Here is a 19523-nt window from a genome sequence, read left to right as displayed (position 1 = left end):
GAGGAAAGATGAAGAGAGAAGATGGGGAGCTTCTTCTCCACGATCCCTCACTCCCACACACTCACTCCCTCGCTCTCCCTCACACTCCCTCAATCCCTCACTCAAGCACAAGAAAGAAAATAAGAAGCAAGAGAAGAGGAAGAAGAAGCTTTAGCCACACCCAAGAATGAACTTCTCATTCACTTTTGAACTTTATATACATGCCCTACTTTTTGGGCGATCATCCCCACTTTTTACATGGCCGGCCATTAGCCTAGGCCCTCTTTTCCTATTTCCCACCATTCTAACTTATCCCGTTCCCACTAATGCATACAATTGCCACAGGAGTGAGCCCGGCGCTCTTTTTGCAAGGATTCGGGAGCGCCTTCATATTTAATGGCGTGCTTTTACTCTTTTCTTTTTTTGAGGCGACGCCATCATTCAAATTTTCAGAGTCTGACCTCCATCCAGGACGCCTTTTCCTTCCTTTGTCATGTGCCTTCTTGGTTGTCTCCTTCTTCCAATTTTCCCGCACTTCTGCTCCATTTTTCGTTCCTCTGTGCTGCGGTAAACATTACCCCCTCCTAGCGGAGTGCCAATCCCATGGCACTGGGGTGGGGAGCAACAGGATAGTTGGGATTGGTGCTAAGTGGAAATGGCATGTAGATGACCACTGTCGAAAAGATGGTGCTCTGATGAGAGATGATGGAGTGTTGATTCCTGGTGATTTGGAGAGATTCCGGTTTGCTTTGATCTGCATGAAGATGCTCGGCCTTGGTTACACAATTGGAATTTATCGTCGGTGATGACTGTCAAAATCGAGGCTCCGTAATCAGTTGAAGAACACATGGTGCCAAGATGTAGCCAATGGTGGGCCCAACTGAGTTACGAGCAGCCTGCAAGAGAAATTTGTGCACTCCCTAGGGGGTGTATCTGTCTCACAGTGAGGTGTAAGTGCATGTGCAGTGGAACTGGGAGATGGGTCTAACCTCGGGCAAGCCCTTGGTAATGTCTCACACTTGAGGACCCAATTTGTGCATTGTTGGAGGTGTAGTGCAGTGTAGAGCTTAGGGTGACAGGTCTAAAAGTCCTTCCCTTGATGTGCCCTAAGCGTGGAGTGGGGAGAGGGGCTAGGGGTGATCCCTAGGTGCGATGAGCAAAGTGTTTTTTTTTTTAATATATATAGAAGGCATTTGGCTAGTACCGATCCCTGTCAGTCGAAGAGCGGGGAGGTCCCAGGCATTGTGATAGAAAGGCACAGCTTTGGAGATATTCTTTAATTGCAACTCGGTCCTTCAAAGGTATGGATGACAAAAAGGGGTGGTTACACCTTGTGAAGTGGGTGTCATTCATGTTTTCTAAGAGCTCCAAGCAAAAGGAGGGGAGGAGGGATTCCCTCATCATTAATTGAGTCATAGCTCTACTATCGATGCCTAGATTGATGTCAAAAAAGAGGGGGGGAAGGTGAGCTTCTTCAGCGGTAGGCTTCTGTATTAATAGGAATTTGAGCAACCTAAGATAGTTGCATGTGGTTAGGAAGGTAGGATCCGGGCAAGAGGAGAAGTCCGCGAGGAAGCGGGTGATTGGATGGAAGGATATCCTGTTGTCTAAAGACTTAGCATTCCTCGGGAGTTTGGGCATTTACATTATATATTTTAGGAAAATCAAAATCCCTGTGAATGGCAAGGTCATAGTCCACTCCATGCCGGTGGGGGTAGGGCATGTAGAAGGGGTCATTTCACTCCTCAAGGAGTGAGCTACAGAAGGCGGTCCATGCATCAAAATTGGTGTCCCAAATCCTCTGCCGCCACTTTGGTTGTACCTCGTAGCCTTGGACGGATTTGGGAATCCAGTTCACCTTGTCCTGCCAGTAATCTGTGGGCTCCTGCCTCCACCTAGTCATAATTAGGCTCCTTTCTTCCACCCATCTATTCGCTAGGTCATTGGATAGATCCTTGATTTTGGATAGGATACTAAGCGGCAACGCCCGGTCCAATGAGCGTGGGTAGGAGAAGGACATCTCAAAAGGCCTTGTATGAAACTCCCGGTCATGCCAGATGACCAATTCTTGCGGCCAATCAATGGGGTTGGGGTCCCTTCGTAGTGGCACTGGCTCGTCAGCAAATTGTCTGGGCAGTGACCGGGCTCTGCGTTGTGCATCCTCAGCCAGCTCCTGCCTCCTTCTTGTGGCTGCCACAATGCGCTCCGGCATGTGGGCATCTTCAGGCTCATCTGGTGGGAGGTCTGGTAGAGGGGGACTGGGCGCTTTCCGTAGTTCTTCGTCGGCCTCTTGGTCCGAATCCGGGCCTTCCTCGGTATCTTGTTCAGCCACGGCTGGGATTATTTGCGGTGGTGGTGCGGGCGGTTCCTGCTCTTCGAATCCTAGGTCCTTGAGCTCAACAGTGGAGAGGCCGGCACTGCACAAGTAGTTGAATTGATGTTCCTTGGCGAGTCCCGTGCTGGTGGGGAGCCCCCATTCCTAAAGGCCGTACCTTAGTGCTTGGGTAGTCAATTCCAGTTTTCTTCTCACCCTTTCCACTGAATCATCGCCATGTGCTTGGGTGACATGTAGCACGGTGCTGAGAAAGGCTTGCCTTTGCACGTGGGTGCACACATTGGCTGCTTCAGCCCTAGATTCAGCAAGCACTCTCTCGCACTCTGCCACCGCCAAGCATTCCATTAATTGCCTGATTCTTTCAAAGTTCTTTGCTTCCCAAGCATTGGCCCTTTCATCTATCTTTCTTCTTTCCTCTTCCATCACACTTGCCAGTGTGGTCACCATCTGTTGTTGTTCGTTCGTCAAAGCCCAGAGTTGGTGCCACTCCCAGGACTTCCGAGCCAACTATTCTTCAACAATTTCTTTCGCCTGAATTGCGATACTGAATTTGTGCTCTGCCTCATTGATTCGTTCTGATCTTTCCTGTGCTAGCTGCTCGTGGCTCTGGATCTCTACAAAGTGCAATCTTCGTTGCATGAAGGCCATGGCTATGAGGGCCTCTGCGTCTTCCTTGGCAACTTCCAACGCACCTTGCAGCCGTTGCACCTCCTGTTGTTGTTCTTGCGCTTCCGTTGCGAGGGTTTTGGGCCGGCCTCGTGCTAGGAATTCTATCTCTCTTTCGAGCCTATTTTGCTCCTCGAACTCATACTGAAGCTTTGCCATGACGTCCCCCTGCCCCTCACTCGCTTCACCTTCTTGAGTTGCCAATAGCCCATACCCCTCCAGTCTAGCCGTTCTTTGCTCTAGGTCGGCATATTGCTGCACCAACAACTTTAAGCTCCGTTGCTCGGCCACCAGGTTCTGTTCTTCATCCTCCAGCCTCTGTCGTAGGCAATTCTCATTGTCCTGGGCCTCCTTTTTTGCCTCCAGCTGGTCTTGTAACGCCTTGACCTCCCTTCATCGATTAGCCTCTTGCTTTGAAACTTCGAGCTTCAGGGCCACCGAGGTTTCCCTTTCTTTCTCCAACTCCAGTAGGGCCACCTTATTTTCCTCCTTTGCCGCCTCCAACTGTGTGAGGAGCTCGACCACATAGGTGTCGTAGTCTGCTCTCAGTGATAGGGGGATGGGAGCTGTGGTGGTCGATGCTTCGAGTTTTTGCCGTTTAGGGTCTTTCCTAGATTCAGCATCGGCGGTGGCAGGTCTTTTCTCGTGGTGTCTGTTGGCGACGGCACGAAGGAGGGAGGCAGGGGGTGTAATGGTGACTTTCCCTTGCCTACAATCATCAGGACTGCCCTCACACTGCCACTCGCTTCGGCTTCATGGTGAGGACCATAGGGGTTGATTTCTCCTAGTCTGTGAGTTTCTTCAACATACCTGCGAGTGGCCTCAGCCAACTCGGCTAGTTCCTTCATGCTCAGTTCGTAGGCTTCCTCTTCCGCCCTTCTCTGTCGTTCCTCTTCTGCCCTTTTTGACTCCTCTTTAACTCTTGCGAGTTCTTCCTCCTCCTCCTTCAGCAGTTGTTCTTCCAACCCACATGACTCTTTTTGAGCCCTCTTCACCTCAGCTCGCTCCCCTTTGCTCAGTGTCTTCGACTTCTTTTGGCTTTTGCCATCCTTCGTTTGCTTTTGAGGCTCGGCCTTTTGCAGGGGTGGTACTTCAAGGTCCCCTACATCGCTAGCCGTCCTTTCACTCAAGACTTCCTCCTCTCGACGTGGTGAATCTTGGTGCTCAATCTGCTCTCCCTCCACACCAGCACCCTTGATGGCCTCGTCAATGATTGCTATAAGTATACCTCTATACTGGATCGTGGAGGCCTTGATGGCAGGTTTTTTCCTTGTGGATCGCGTGGTGGAGGCTGGGGATTCCCCACCGGCTGGTGTTGCGGTTGGAGCTAGAAGGGCGGCAGTCTTCTAGACGAAACCGTTCCAGTCCACCTCCTCTGGGACTCCTGCCGTAATGCTTTCCAGCAATGTTATGCTGATCCTATTCATGAGGGCGTTGTACCTGTGGCTAGAGAAGAGAGAATGGATCATCTTAGCCTGCATTCTTGTCACCGGGTCTGGAATGTCGGCTAGACTAATTCCATCGACCGTGTGTACATCTTTCTTTTTGACGCCCAGCATGGCATACACGTCCCTTTTTGGGCATCTTTCCTTTTTGGGCACGAGTCCCAAGGCTCTGTCAACAATGGCGGTGTCAAGGGGCACCTATACCTGTCTTTCTTGATTACCTTCCCTTACCGTGACCATGCTACAGCTTCGTCCTTCATTGAAATTTCTCAAGAACTCTATGCACATGTAGTCGACAGCCTGCCCGACTTTCTCTACGTACTTTTGGAGGCTGCATTTGTTCACCAACTCTGTTATGGCCGGCTCCTCCAAGATAGCCTCATCCAGGTTTGTGGTATGCTTGAAAGTAAATTGGCTGAATCCCCGTGTTTCAATGCTGATTCCATATTTTGTCATCTCTGCTTCCATAAATGGAAGTCTGCCCTGTCCTGCCATGGTATGTGCCTATCATTACCCCAGCCAACGTTAGAGTTACGATTTGATTCATTCCTACCATATCCCAAGAAAAAAATATGTGCGCCAGTTTACCGGGCAGATTTAAGGAGATGAAATTTTTTTAGAAATAATTAACAAACAACATCTTTTCCTCCTTGCTTTCTTTTCTCTTTGAAATTAGTAGAGCGTTGTTAGCCTTCACACTTTTGCTACCTCACTTGGTCAGTCCCTTGGTCGTCACTGGCTCTTCCCCCCTCTTTTTTAAGTGGCACGGGGGAGGGACGGCTAGCATGGGCTGTGTGGGGTGAGCTACTTGGCCATAAGCCAGGAATACATGTTTTAATTGCCACGTACATAGGGTCGCGTTCAATTGTTTTAATTGCCCTCCTTTGCTCAGCATTAGTCATGATCCGGCGGCCTTTTTTCTCCCATTGGAGTCGTAAGGCATACCACAGTTGCAGGAATGGAGAAGCAGAGCTAGCAAGTTGCACAAGCTCCTCCAATCCACGTTCCAGCGTAGAGCAAGCAAGCTTGCGGTATGAGGTGACTAGTCGTCTGAGAACAGCTTGTTCCTTCGAGATCTCTCCATTAGCGATTAGCTCAACCGCAATTTTGGGAAACTTGATGGTCATGAACTCGTAGTCCTCCCAAGTGCATGGCAACGAGCGAACATTGGAAGCAAGGGGTTCGTCAAGAAGTCCTAGGTCAAGTCTCTCATAGCTTCTAGCGAATGTAGTGAAGGTGTCATCCAACTCCTTGATGCATGTCACTACGTCATTCCTGGAGGTCTCAGCGAGATCCTTGGCCACTGATAGGAAGGATCGTCTTTCGTACGAAGGTTTCAGACCCGCTAGTGGCGATGGAGCAGTTGGGCTGGACAGTAGTAAATCCCTTGCAGGCGCCGTTAATGGGATTGTGCACTTTGGATCATTTGGGAATGCTGCGGCGGGCTCCCGTGCCCTAGGGAGCGTGCTGCAATTCATTTGAGCGAGCATGGGGGTGTGCACCTCCTTTGACCTGGATGGTGCTGGATCATCCGGTTTGGGACACTGAAGGTGTTGGGTGGCCTTAACCATCACCGTTGTTGGTTTGATGTTTCGTGTGACTTGTGCTTTGCATGTGCCGGTCTGTCCAGCTGGAGTGGGGTTGCCCAAAGCTGACTCTTTCGGGTGTCTGAACTTAGGCACCCATATCCAGGGGTTGCCCTCATAGTATCCCTGCGCTCGTAGGAGATCTTTCAGTATCCATCGTGGCGTGGCAGTGTATCCATGTCGATGGCACCTGGGCTACCTCTTTGGCCATGACTGATAATTTTTGCATTTAGGAGCGTGTTTCTGTGGTCTACTAGGAGGTGGCGCTCGCCGTTTCGGCACCCATATGTGCATGGGCTCCCTGGCCATATGGACGGCTTAGGTGGGTTTGCTTCTGGCGGTTGGGGTACGGGGTAAGACATCCCTACCCTTCTCCTTAGGCTTGGCTGCGGGGGTCTCCATCGGTGGCTCTGCAGTTGTAGAAAGCGCAAGATGGCCCTTGCTGAAAGTAGTTACCATATGCGCACTGCCCATGGTCAGGTGAATGCGGTCTAGATTGTAGTTCACATTCCAACTTGTCTGCTTTTTGGAAGTGCGCCCTAGTAGTGATTTATCACCAGCCCCTTTAGTGTTTGGTAACACATAAAAGATGACTGGGATACTCCCAGACTCAACGGAGACAGCCGCTTGGCATTTTCCTAAGAGAGGGTAAGTGTTGCCCCCAAATGGGCTAAGTTTCGCATTCATAGGCTGTAATTTGGGCTGACCAATGCCTGTCCAATGGTCGTGTGTCAAGACATCACGGTCGGCCCCTTCGTCGATCAAAGCATCAAAAGAATATATCTGTTCTGCAGTGATCGTGATTCGAAGGTAGGCGGGTGCCACTGCTTCTTCATCGTGATCGATTAGTTCGGTGATTGTGGCCACGCAGATAGCGACGGGGGGTTCGCGCATCAGTGATTCGTGCAGCGGATGGGAAGGGGCATAGTACTTCTTCATGCGACTGCCACATTGAAGAAGCCTATTCCTTCCCCTTCAAGCGTCTCCAACTCGACATTGCCTGTTCTGCTAATTGCACGCACCCGAAAAGGCCCCAACCCTCGAAATTTCATTTTCTGTTTGTGCCCTTTCACCGAGTAGAGTAATACAAGGTCCCCATGATCAAAGTTGCGCTGGTTGACGTGCTTGTCATACCACAGCTTTCATCGTGCCTTTTCACAGATTAGAGCGTGGGTGGCTAAAAGCCGAGTTTCTGTGAGACGCTCTAGTTCCTCTAAGCAGTTAGTCCAAGCCTCTCTCCCCTCCCAATGCTCCTATGCTGCTATTCTCAAGCTAGGAACAAAGAATTCTAGAGGTAGAATGGCCTTCGTCCCATAGGTCAGCCTAAAGGGTGTTTGCCCGACAGCCGTCCGATAAGCCCACAAGGTAGCCATCAGCTTATTATCCTAGTCTCTTCGTGATGTGGATACTACCTTAGTAAGCACGTTGACCAGGATTTTATTTGTGGACTCCGCTTGGCCATTTTCCTGAGGGTAGTAGGGAGAGGACCTTCTATGAACTGTCATATACTCTTCAATTAATTTATCTACCAATATATGCATCTAGTTTTATACATACATCATTGTTTTATTTATATGGGGATATCTTCATGTAATTGATACATTTTCAATGTGTAGCTATAGCTATAGCACATGCATGCCTACACATTTATGTTTGATTATATACATATTATTGCAATGCGTGGTGCATAGAGAGAGAGAGAGAGAGAGAAAGAGAGAGAGAGAGAGAGAGAGAGAGAGAGTGTGTGTGTGTGTGTGTACGTGTGCATGTGTGTGTGCACGCGTACACGCACGCACGCACTCATGCACTCTCAAGAATGTATTTGTTAGCTCAACCTTTGCAAAATTATGTAATTGGCTAAGACTATAAAGCAATGAGTTTCGTAGAAAGGTTTAGACCTTAATGGATATAACTTTACACTTTAAGAAAATAAAAATAGGGTTGTGGGTCGTGGGGTGAAGGGGTGTGTCTTATGGCATCTCTTCTTCCTCTTCTTCACCCTCGACGTGCATCCCATCATACACACATTTTCACGTTAAAAATCTCTCTCTCTCTCTCTCTCTCTCTCTCTCTCTCTCTCTCTCTCTCTCTCTCTCTCTCTCTCTCTCTCTCTCTCTCTCTCTCTCTCTCTCTCTCTCTCTCTCTCTCGCAAAAATGGCAGTCTCGTGTGATGATGAAAGTGAGGACGTAAATGATGATTCCTATCTTCTTTCTGGATGATGATGCTTAGCGTGAGCATAGATTTTGCTTCCTGGTTCGTTCTCTTGAGCATTTCATGTGGGGGGGCACTACGAGAACTAGGCATCATCGACTACTCAAATTATCAAATCTTTCAAAGGACCTTTATGGGTTGGCGGGCAGACAATATGCGATCTTTATCAGAGTATCAGAGAATGCTTTTGGCAGGCTTGTTGACTTTAGCGGTGGGACGATTGGCTGCGCGGGCAAGATAATGGGCCACCATAGCTTGGTGCATCTGCCTCACAGGCAGCAAGCCTATGTTCTCACCTTCTACCACTGTCTTCCCTTCTTCTCCGCCTCCCCTCCCAACAGCGTCTTCCTCCCTGCCATGCTCATCCCATGTTCTCCTTCTCCTTCGACTCATCTTCCACACGGCGACCTTCCCCCCTCGACTTCGTTGGTTCTACCTATGTGTTCCCATGTTCCCCACCGACGATTGCCTTGCTGTCTTGGTCTACGCGATATCATCCACGTGATCTCAACGGCCCACTTTTCTCTAAATATTCACTTATCTCTAGCATCCCATTCACATGCTGGTGCTTCATGGTAGCATTTCTCCCAACAATAGTGTGAAGTATTATCCGTATCAAGATTAAAGATAGAGCCCTACTTTTTGAAGTCTATGCAAAGTTTCTGGTATGTACGTACGAGATGAAGCAGGGGTCCCTTCCCTAGCTAGTCATGAATGGTCATGGCTTGGCTTCAACAAGTTTTTCTTCATCACCGAGTTTTTCCCCATTGCCAATTCCAAAGAGATTATGTTCTGATGGTGGCTCTTCTTCAACTTTGTTCGCGGGGATGCTTCACTCTTCAATGAGGGCGAGATGAGGCAAAACACAAGCACAAGATTCTCCCTCTACTTCGACCAAACCTCTCTCAAGAATGTATTTGTTAGCTCAACCTTTGCAAAATTATGTAATTGGCTAAGACTATAAAGCCATGAGTTTCGTAGAAAGGTTTAGACCTTAATGGATGTAACTTTACACTTTTAAGAAAATAAAAATAGGGTTGTGGGTCGTGGGGTGAAGGGGTGTGTCTTATGGCATCTCTTCTTCCTCTTCTTCACCCTCAACGTGCATCCCATCATACACACCTTTTCACGTTAAAAATCTCTCTCTCTCTCTCTCTCTCTCTCTCTCTCTCTCTCTCTCTCTCTCTCTCTCTCTCTCTCTCTCTCTCTCTCTCTCTCTCTCTCTCTCTCTCTCTCTCTCTCTCTCTCTCTCTCTCTCTCTCTCGCAAAAATAGCAGTCTCGTGTGATGATGAAAGTGAGGACGTAAATGATGATTCCTATCTTCTTTCTCGATGATGATGCTTAGCGTGAGCATAGATTTTGCTTCCTGGTTTGTTCTCTTGAGCATTTCATGTATGTTGAGTGTTGAAATGACTTGTTTTTTGGCTGATTTTTGCTATTTTTGAGAGCTGAATGGTTGATTTTATGAGATGATTGATTGGTTTGGAAGTGGTTTGAGAGTGTTTTGGATGATATTGATTGTGTTTTGGAAGTTCATGATGTTTATTAGTGGTTCTGTGATGTTCTGATAGGTTCTGATTGGTTCTGTATACCTTCTGTTTTGGTCTGTTTTGTTCTGATTATCTTCTGTAAGGAGGGATGGAGTATTGATTGATGAAGATTGAGATCTTGTGAAAGCTTATTGAATGGTTTGTGAAAGTTTGGAATGGTTTGAGTATGAATTATGAGGTTTTGATGACCTTCTGTAACCTTTTGTAGGTCTTCTGTAGAGCTTCTGTTTATGTTCTGTTCTGTTCTGTACTATAGCTGTTCCGGTACTGTTCTGTGATGACTGTTCTGTATGCTTCTGTATGTGTTCTGATGGATGAGAGTGTAGCTTGGGAAAGTTTTCTAGCCTTGGAAAGAGGTGAATACAAGTGCAAAAGAGCTGAAAGAAGTGAAAGAAGTAGCTGTTGAAGACTCAAGTGAAGACTAGAGTGAAGTGACATTAGTGAGCTATGAAAGGACACTGTAGTGGCTCTGGTGACTCTTCATATCAGACATACCTCTTGGGAGGGGTATCCACGACCTAAGAAGGATAATTGAGAGTGATTTTGAGAGATTGTAGTGAGGATATGATGTATTATTGATGGAGAGAGAGAGAGAGAGTCAGAGATAGCCAATTTTACTGAAACAGAGTGATTGTACATGAGAGATTGAGAGAGAAGACTATGAAGATATTGAAGTTGAATACTATGTGATGTATTTCCATTCAAAGATGGTGTATTCCTTTGCTTTCTTTATTCTATTGATGGATTTTGTGAAGATATTGAAGAATATGGTTGATTCTATCAAATCCGTGGGAGATCTACATGATGTTGCATGAAGATTTGTTGTGCCTGGTGTTCTTTTCTTCATTGTGATCATATGAAACATAATAAACAAGCTTGTTGATGTTACAAGATAGATTTTATTGCAAGAGAATTCCCTTTTCCTTGGTGTTCCTCTTGGGGCTCCATCAACATCGTTCGAAGAACGGCTCCCAGCCTCTCTAAGTGTTTGGCCCAACTGGAGTGTATGCATAGGTCGTCCACAAACACCTCCAGCTCGCGTCGCAGCATATCCTTGAAGATCGTGCACATTAATCATTGGAAGATTGTAGGAGCGTTCATTAGCCCAAAGGGCATAACAATGTAGGCAAAGACACCCCACTCCGTGACGAAGGCAATCTTGTGCCTGTCGTCAGGATGCACTTGCACTTGATTGTAGCCTGAGAATCCATCCAAAAAGCTGTAAGCTTCATTGCTTGCTACTCTCTCCAGCATGTGCTCGGTATATGGCAAAGGGTAGTTATCTCTCTTCGTAGCAGCATTCATCTTCTTGTAATTCATGCATACTCGAATCTTGCAGTTCTTTTTCATAACTATCACTATGGCCGATACCCAATCTATGTGCTCGATCTCATATATAAATCATGCCTTCATGAGCTTATCGATCTCTTCCTTCACCGCATGAGCGTGTTTGGGATTCATAGGGTAAGGTCGCTGCTTCGTTGGCACCGCTTCTGGGACCATGGGAATGTTATGGGTCACAACCCTAGGATCGACTCCTCTCAGTTCCTCCAAGGACCAAGCAAACACATCGACATACTCTCGCAGGAGAGCAACCAGTCTAGCCTCCTCTTCCTTGGTCAGGTCATCAGCAATGAACATGGGTCATGGTTTCTTGCCCTCCCCTACCAGGTCGACTTCCTTGACCCTGGCGGGTCCCTCGATTGGTTCCCTGGCTTGCCCTTGTCTCTTTGCTCCTTGCAAAACCACCACTCTATCACCCTTCTTAAACTTTGTGAAGCGTTTGGGTAGGTCTTGTGGTTTCTTTTGCCTCTCTCCTTCTGAGTCTCTAGTTTTCTGACCTTCATTCCGTTGGCCAATGTAACATTGAACCTAGCCGCTTCCACAGGTGGGTTTCCCCAGGCCTGTAGAACTACGTGGCTCAAGACACTGACCCCTGCGCTGGTGTTCACAATTCCTTTCTGTGTTGCGTCCCCTAAGGCTAAGACAGGTAGGACTGCATGCATCTTCGTGCCTTCCTAGAAAGCGTTGATATGCAGTGACCTTGGAGCCGAGTGTAGCATTAGGCTTGGAATTTGCGTGACTACATCCTGCTCGTGCAAGTCAGCAGCAGCATGCTCCCCCTTTCCTTCCACCCAGTGCCTCAATTCTCACCATAATGGAGGGTGCTGCCGAAGCATGTCTCCCAAATTAATGGTCACTAGGGTGGTTACTAAGGTGGTAAGGAGGTTGCTGGGTAGTTGGCTTTCTTCTCGGTCACCACTCTTCGGCCACATGTCATGGCTAGCTTGTTGATAAGCTTCTTCCTGGTCTTGCCTTTGTGGCATCTCTCGTGGTGTTAGCACACTCCCCGATCAAGGTTGCGATGGCGAATCGGGTGTGCTTGCACTAGAAAGGTCCTCATAGGATCCTCCAATATGGGTTCTACATCTTTAAGGTGTTCTTGGGCATCCTTGACCCACTCCTTTACCTTGGCGATAGCCTCAAGTTGCCGCCTGGGATGAGGGTATTCCCCCACCTTGGCACTACCTAGTTCCACCATCTTGGGGGTGGAGGTCTCTGTCTCGGCATCTGTGACCCCTCTTCCCGCCACTAAGGTTGTATCTTCCTCAATCTTAAGAGTGATCCTTGCGTCTGCTCTCTTTCTCCTTCTCCTCTAGCTTTTCTTTCCCAGCAAGGCTGCGTCCAGGTTATTTGGCCCAGGCAATGAGATGCTTGTTCGTCTTGTTTGCGCTCGCATCATGACATGCAGTGGGATGGGTGTGTCCTCTCCACCAAAGGTCTCTACGCCAAATAGCCCCAAGGGCACAAGAGGGCACGTTGGCTGGACTGGCTGATGGTTTCCACCTAGGGTAGTCAGGAAACAAGTGTGTGATCCCACATTCGGCGCACCTAAGATCAGCCTTGTCCTGATTTGCATGTTCCCCTTCTCGGCAGCGTGATGATATATGGCTTGGATGACCGCAGGTCCAACATGAGATTGGGTCCTGGCTTGGTCCTCCAAAGCCTCTGCCTCTTCCTCTACCCAGCGCCATCACCGGCACCGGTTGATAGTCCATCAGGACTGGATTGCCTTCCTCGTCATAGGAGATGTATGGGTTTACGTAGCTCTCTTCTTCACTAGGTTCCTCCACATAATGAACAAGAGTGTCACTCGGTGGTTGGGTTACGTAGGGTCCTAGTGGTCTGGGTATGCCTGTTGGGTTCATCTATAGCCTAGGGATGACTGGTCTCGTGTCGTTTGGTGTTGGGAGTGCCAGCTGGGCTCCCCTATCAAGGAAGTTAGATGGCTTGTTGCCTAGGTAAGGAGGGTTGTATTGCTGAGCATACGGAAACCTCCTGGGCAATCTGCAGTGCAATGCGTCATGTCCGAACCTACCACAGTTTGAACATAGTCTAGATCTAAGATCTTGACACTCGGCTGGGAGGTGGTTTCCACCATAGTGTATACACTGCACGTGGCTCGCATAGGCTTCCTTATTTGTTCTTGCTAACGTGCAAGCTCCATTCTCACCTCAGTCAAGTCCTAGCCTTGGTCGACTCCCTTTCCCTTATCCCACGCGCTAGAGCTCTCTCTCTCACCCAACGTTGTTGACCGCTCTGAAGCCCTCTCGCCTGCACCGTCCCGACCGGTGTTCCTCATGCTTTGCTCCCTAAGTTGGTCGTCTACCCTTATTGCTTCATCAAAAACCCTAGCCAGCACATCTCTGTGTAGGGTGGAGTTACTAGCCAAGGCCTTGTAGAGTTCCTCACTACGAATTCCATTTATGAACACTATAGACACAGCCTTTTCGTTAGGTCGCTCATTGGCCGCGATCCTCTTAAAGAGGCTATGTACATGTGTGACGTAGTCTCTTACCTCCTCCTTTTCTCTCTGGCAAACATTCATCAATAGAATGATGAGGTTGTCAGAGTATCCTGCCTCAAAGAACCTCTTGATAAAGTGGTCCTTAAGATGGGCAAAGTTCCTGCACTCGGCTGCATCTAGGCTGGTGTACCACACCCTCCCCTTGTCACCTAAGCACAGCCCAAAAGTTTGGGAGCGTTGTGCAGGGTCTGTGAGGCTGTTTGCTTCACAAACCTGTTCGAACTGCTCCACAAAGCTATATGGGTCGTTGCTAGGTTCGTACTTGTCCAGTTGTTTCGCCACTATAGGGATCCTAGATTGCCTCTTTGTCCCTTGTGTGACCCCTAATCCTGAGAGTAAGGCTGTGGCTAAGGCTGTTGTGCCCTGCTCAACGGACGTGTTGTCCATGAGCCGCCTGGCTACAAATTCACTTAATGACAAGTTAGCCTCCACTACCCGCTCTCTCTCTGCATTTGGTCCTGCCTTTGCTGCTCCAGCCAGGGCCAACACGCGCTGGGCCTCGTACATATCCACATCTTGTTGGAGTTTCCTAGCCTTTTGCTCGTGGTTATAGGCGATCATGCTCTCTAGCGCCCTTCTGATTGCCTTTCGTTCCTCTTCTAGGGTCGCTACCACTTCCTCTACTGGCCTACCCTGAACTACCATCCTGGCTAGCAAGTCATACTCGTTGACTAACTCCTGCACCATGACTGGGAATTCTCCCAAGTCCAGTCTGTCCTCTCCTGGTCCGCCTTGGGATCCTGACATTGCTTCCGCTTCCCGTTTTACTAGGTCGTCGATCAACTTGAGTAGCTCTGGCGGCGTCCGATTCTCTATGTTGTGGTCCTCCGGATCTTCGTGTCCTTTCAGGGCCCTACAGATGGAGTTCCCTAGTAGCCCGTTATGCTTTGGGATCCTCTCCTAGTAGTGGGTACCTTGATATTATTATGTTTCCTGGTAAGCTCCTTGTTACTAAAAACCATCGTTAATCTTATCCACAACTTATACTTCATGCTTTCTAGTGCTCAGTGTGGAAGCAAGCTTTTCCTTTCCTTGTAGTGCACCCTAGGTGATGAAATCAGAAGGTGAGGTGAGGATGCACTAAATGCCTGATGCAGGCTCCACCCCACTGGCTACGGTTGTGGCCTGATGTGGCTTTTGGTGCAAGTCCTGGCCAATCTAAAGCCTTACCGAAAGACCCTGCTACATTCCCTATCCTGCTTCAGGGTTGGTTAGTTGGTTGGCTAGTCGCCGAACGTCGCATCTAATTCCAAATTATGTCCGCCCGGTGTCTAGATATTCGGGGTGAATCTTCGGTCACCTTTTATGGTCTCCAGCTTCCAAGATCAAACTGGGTTCTCTGGGGGGTCAGAGACGTGACCAGGGTACCCAGGACTGTGGCCTAGGTGAACCACCTTCTATTTAAGCTCTGGTGTTCTAGTTTGATTCTGGGAATCGAACGGGTCAGTCTGCTTTTAGGAATCGGACGGATCAATCCAATTCTGGGAATCGGACAGGGCGGGTCCGATCTTACTTTGGTCCGACTTCCCTTAGTCGGGACAGGGATGGTCTGACCACTGCAATGGGTCAAGTGGCTCAAGTCTGGGCCTCGGGCGCATGGCCCGACTTGGTGGGCTGGTCAGATTATAGGAGTCGGATTCAACTAGTCCGATTTTCAACTGGTCCGATTATCGAAATCGGACGATCCGACTCTCGAAATCGGATAGGCCGATCCGACAGCGTGGTCGACGGCCTGCAAGCTGTGCACGGCGCCTTTAGGTCAATGCCTACTCTATCAACTCGTGCCGCCCTTTCCAAAGCAATGCAAGTAATAGAGGGAAATGTCTGGCATACCTCGAAGCGATGGGGCGCTCGATTGGTCAGCACTTCACAATCTCCTGCAGCTCTCTCCCTCTCTCGCTCTCTCCCGAGCTCTCATGCTCACAATCGTCTCAAAAAACAGGGTGTCAAATGTGGGTACCCTGGTCTGCTGGGCCCTTATTACCTCCCTCAGTCTGTTGTAGACTCAGAGACTAATCTCATACACTCCACCAGCTAGATGTCTGAATCTACACCCCAACTTCCTTGTCTCCAATAGCAGCAGAACCCTTTTGTTCCCTTCTTTTTCCTATCCTACCCTTAACCTATTGCAACAGAAATCAGAAACAGAAATAAAGACAGATGGTCCTACTCTACATTCAGCAGCAAATCAAAATACTTACTTGCTCCAGGGATTAAAACCTCCTAATCCTCCTAACTATCTCGAGCACCGGTTCAGGCTGCAAACCCTACTGTCATGCTCGATATGATGCGCGTGGCGCTCATGGCTCTATTCCGTCGGTCCCGACAATGGAATCAAAATGTAGGGGAGCTACAGAGCTCTACCCCGAGACCTATGGACCACTTATTGATCAAGCGTTTCAAGCCGAGCGGCCATGGCCACCTCTCACATAGCCGACGCGCAATGCCTACCTTGTGGGTGTAGTGAGCTTACCTTGATGCTCGATCGAGTTTCCTTCTCTCTCTCACACTCCGATAGCTCCACAATCCTTGTGGCAAGCTCAAGCAACCTCAATCCCTCTCCGTCAAGCTCCATCCTCCATAGCCATGCGAGACGAGGGAAGAGAAGAAGGGGAGGAAAGATGAAGAGAGAAGATGGGGAGCTTCTTCTCCACGATCCCTCACTCTCACACACTCACTCCCTCACACTCCCTCACACTCCCTCAATCCCTCACTCAAGCACAAGAAAGAAGGTAAGAAGCAAGAGAAGAGGAAGAAGAAGCTTTAGCTACACCCAAGAATGAACTTCTCATTCACTTTTGAACTTTATATACATGCCCTACTTTTTGGGCGGTCATCCCCACTTTTTACATGGCTGGCCATTAGCTTAGGCCCTCTTTTCCTATTTCCCACCATTCTAACTTATCCCCTTCCCACTAATGCATACAATTTACACAGGAGTGAGCCCGGTGCTCTTTTTACAAGGATTCAGGAGCGCCTTCATATTTAATGGCGCGCTTTTACTCTTTTCTTTTTTCAAGGTGACACCGTCATTCTGATTTTCAGAGTCTAACCTCCATCCAGGACGCCTTTTCCTTCCTTTGTCATGTGCCTTCTTGGTTGTCTCCTTCTTCCATTTTTCCCGCACTTCTGCTCCATTTTTCATTCCTCTGTGCTGTGGTAAACACAAACATCTATCATGCCGTGGTTATAACGGGCCTCAATACATTGTAAAGCAAACATATGATCTTCATCAAGCTTAACTAACTTACACAAGTGCTTGGTAAGACATTCCCTCTCTCCAAGGCGATTAAACAATGCAACACGCAAAGTGGGAACTTCCAACTCAATAGGAAATACAAAACCAAACTAAAAGGTGTATTATTAGTCATCACCTTGTAGGTGGTTTGATATGCCCAGAGTGCCTCTAGCAAATGCTCATCACAGTCATGTCTATTCTCAGCTACTGTCTTGGTTAGAATTGTCATCACAATACAACGATGTTCATGCTTTGGTGCAATTGGTGGATATTTAGCCATGCTAAGAAAATTAGCAATATCAACGTACCGTAATATTGTGATAGAAACTTCAAACAATTGAGCATCAAGTAGGTCATCATCTACACCTTTCTCTGTATCATCAGTAACAATTAATCAAGACATATGGTCCGCAAGAACATGTGATCGGACAGCATGAGTAATTACTTCAAAATCAAATTCTTGAAAAAGCAACATCCATCTGGTAACTCGGCCACTAAGTTTAGGTTTATTTAATAAATATTTTAAGGCTTCATGATCCACATAAAAAATAAACTTGTTGCCCAGCAAATAATGTCTAAACTTAGTAACAGCAAACACCATCGATAAACACTCCTTCAAAGTTGTATCCATAAAAGCATCAGCATGAATATGAAACTCTTTAGTCCAATCAGTGAAACCAAAATTGGACTTTCAACCAACTTAGCTTTCAATTTCTCAAATGCAGCTTGGCATACTGAATCCCAATCATAAGGTTGATTCTTCTTATAAGTAAAGAAGTTAGAGGGGAAGCTACCGTTGCAAATGACTCAATAAAGCATCGATAAAAATTTAGATGGCCAAGAAACCCTCATAATTGCTTCAAATTTTGTGGTGACAGTAAATTAGTAATTTTTTGTACTTTTGCCATATCCATTGCAATACCATCACCTGAAACTACATGGCCTAGTAATATTTCACGTGCTACTCCCAAAACACACTTTTTAGGGTTTAAAGAAACACATGTACTCTCACAACATTGGAATACCTCTTCCAATCGATCATCCATATTATCCTCATCACTATGCACATAAAAGTTATCTAAGAAAACTTCCATCCACTTGATCAAAAAATCCTAAAAATTTGCCATCATTGCTCTTTGAAAAGTAGGTGGGGCATTACACAAACCAAATGGTATGACCTTATAGGCAAAGGTCCCCCACTCTATAGTAGTGAAAGTAGTTTTAGGCTAATCTTCAGGGTTAATCAGAATTTGATTATAGCCGCTAAAACCATCCATAAAAGAATATAGTTGATGTCCTACCACACAATCTAATAATTGATCAGAGAAAGGAAAAGGAAAATGATCCTTACGAGTGTGCTTATTCAATGTGCGATAATCCGCACATGCGAATTTTATTGGAATTCTTCTTAGAAACAATGACTATAGGTGAAACCCGATCACTGTACGCAACAAGATAGATAAAACCCACATCTAATAATTTAGTAATTTCAACATGTACTTTATCTACATAGTTAGGATTTGTACACTGTTGATGGTGGCATATAGGTCTAACACCTGGTTAAATATCAATATAATGTTGGCATAATTCAAGTTTCGTGCCTTTCAAATCCGCATAGCTCCAAGCAAACACATGAGAATATTTCTTTAAAACATTCTGTAACTTCTCCAAAGCAACACCTTGCAACTAACTACCCAATAATAAAAATTTATTAGGTGCCACTTCAAAACATGTTGTTTCAATTTCTAAATTGCGCACATAAGTTGTTTGAACCCTATTTGGTTTAATAACTGGTACATCAGTGGATGTCATCATGGGTACATGACATAGCCAATTACCCACTCCCACATTTTGCCTATCATTAACTTCAGATCATGGATCGTGAGAGATGGTGATTTGCAAGACATTTGATACACAACTAATGCACTGGAAGGTTCCTCTGGTGGAGAAAACTCGGTGATTTCAACCATATAATGATCCAACACATCTTGCTTCCCCATTAACGCTTGCAAGTCCTTTGAATAATACCCTGTACTTTTGTTTTTATTCTTACTTTGATCATATAAACCTTGGCAATAACATCGCAAAATCTGATTATGAAACTCAAGACATCATTGATCATGAAAAGTCCACTTCCATCTCTTATGTTTCAGCTTAAGTATCAACAAGTGAAGATTTTCATTTTCTTCTCCTTGTATGCAGTAGCCTAAATAGTGAATAATTCTCTTTAGCTCCGTAAAATTTGTTGGAGCCATTAGTTAATGCCATGAGAGGTGTGGTTCAATCCCATCACCATAAAATGTAAAGTCCATAATCTTTTTGTCGGGATATGGTAAAATCTTTCTCTTGCCACACTCATCACACTTACATGTGAAAATAAATTTCCCATCCTAGATCTCAAAGGCACTCCCCCTTTTGGATAATCTATTTCGACATAGTTGATGATAGAGCCAAGGGACATTTGTAGCCCCCTGGCCCCTAGTAGACACTAGGATGCTTTCACTTTTTCTCTATGAAGACAAGTTGTTGTGACATGTCAAGCTCGCCTCTACTTACAAAACACTGATGATTTCATCCCTCATAGTTAATTGTTCCATCAATTGAAATTGTACTTTTTCTGTATGTCACTTCTCCTGTAACACC

This window comes from Lygodium microphyllum, chromosome 18, assembly GCF_053477565.2.
Source record: "Lygodium microphyllum isolate KBCC chromosome 18, Lygodium_microphyllum_v1.1.10, whole genome shotgun sequence".
Lineage (NCBI taxonomy): Eukaryota > Viridiplantae > Streptophyta > Polypodiopsida > Schizaeales > Lygodiaceae > Lygodium > Lygodium microphyllum.
The sequence above is the reverse complement of the archived record's forward strand: the minus strand, read 5'-3'. Positions refer to the sequence as shown.